General features: G+C 33.5%; 1 pseudogene; it reads left to right on the forward strand.

Annotated features, from left to right (window-relative positions):
* Positions 1-886: 886 nt before the first annotated feature.
* On the forward strand, positions 887-1,002 carry LOC139685131 (5S ribosomal RNA; annotated as a pseudogene).
* The last annotated feature ends 487 nt before the right edge of the window (positions 1,003-1,489 follow it).

The following is a 1,489-nucleotide window of genomic DNA, read 5'->3' on the forward strand; positions in this document are numbered from 1 at the left end:
CTCTTAATGAGTACTTGGAGCACAGATAATTCTATCAATGCAGTCTCTAGGTTATTTTAGAATTTTTAAATACTCATCTCCATTTATCAAGTACAACATTTGATTGAACTTATATGAAATTATTAAAGCAAGGGTTTTTTTTCCATTTTACACATCTTAAGGTACCATTTTGATCTTCTTTTCCTTTCCCAGCTAGATGTATTTCCTTTAAAATCGATTATTGATCTGCAAATACACAGCTGGCTTTTGTTCACTATTTGCCAATATATTAGCTGGAATGTAGTAATTTGCTAAGTACTCAAATTTCACACCAGCAAATCTTTTAGTACAAGGAACCCAGCAGAACAGTAACTGTAGTCACTACCACTGACTTTTTTCCTATATTCTATAGCTGTAAACCTAAAGTCAATGGAAGGTTTATCCTTACCAGTATGAAGATATGTGTGTAAAGATTAGTAATTGGGCACTGGTTTTCTTGCATGCAAGTTATTTATGCCTTTATTTAAAGCTGATGAGTACCAGCACACAAAAGAATAATGCTACTAATGCATCATGTATCACTTTAGTTCAGTTCCTTTGCAAATTAAAGTTTTTAGACTTCTTTTGCTGAAAAAATTCAGATTATATAGTGAATAGTATTAATTATTTTTTACACAGCTTTTATAAATATTTTCCACGTTGAAAATTGGAGAAAATAATTTTTCAGAACTATCTTTGTAGATGTCACCACCCATTTCCACTGAAATCAAAAGGTTTCTCATCAATTTGTATGAAATAAGTCTGAGGAAAATAAATTGCTTATCTATTTTATATAGCTTTCACTTGTCTAACTAAAAGCATTTTTCTAAAGAATCTATTTCTGTTTATGGATTTTTATATATCAAGTAACTATGGCCATGCCACCCTGATGCTCAATCTCATCAGATCTTGGAAGCTAAGCAGGATCGGGCCTGGTTAGTACTTGATTGGGAGACCTTCTGTGAATACCAGGGGCTGTAGGCCTTAGTTCTCCTCGCTAGGCTGTGGCAAATGAACCTTAGGAGTAAAGGGTGGGCCCAGTTCTGTGCATGCTATGCCCCACTTAAAAAAAATTGACTGCACAGGCTTGAAGGACACCTCCACGTGGGTAGAGCCCTTCCCAAAATCTTCGTTCACGAAGCCTAGCCATGACGATGATGATGATAAATCAAATAAACACAAACATTTTATACCTTTTTGCAGTTTATTTGAACTTTGAATATAGAGTTCTGTTCAAATCACACATTTATTTTAACTCATATATACCAGAAAAAAAGCCACAAGTGAGTCACAGTCAGTGATATATTTTGAGTACAAGCGTGTAGATTTTTGACTTCATACAACAATAAAACTTACATTTGAATTGTGTTTCTTTCACCAAAATTAATTCAAGTTAGAAACCCACAGCTTTGCATTTAAATTTTTATGTGAAACCTTGAACATCTATCCAATTCTAAAGATTAAAAAGAAG

This window comes from Pithys albifrons, chromosome Z (assembly GCF_047495875.1).
Source record: "Pithys albifrons albifrons isolate INPA30051 chromosome Z, PitAlb_v1, whole genome shotgun sequence".
NCBI lineage: Eukaryota > Metazoa > Chordata > Aves > Passeriformes > Thamnophilidae > Pithys > Pithys albifrons.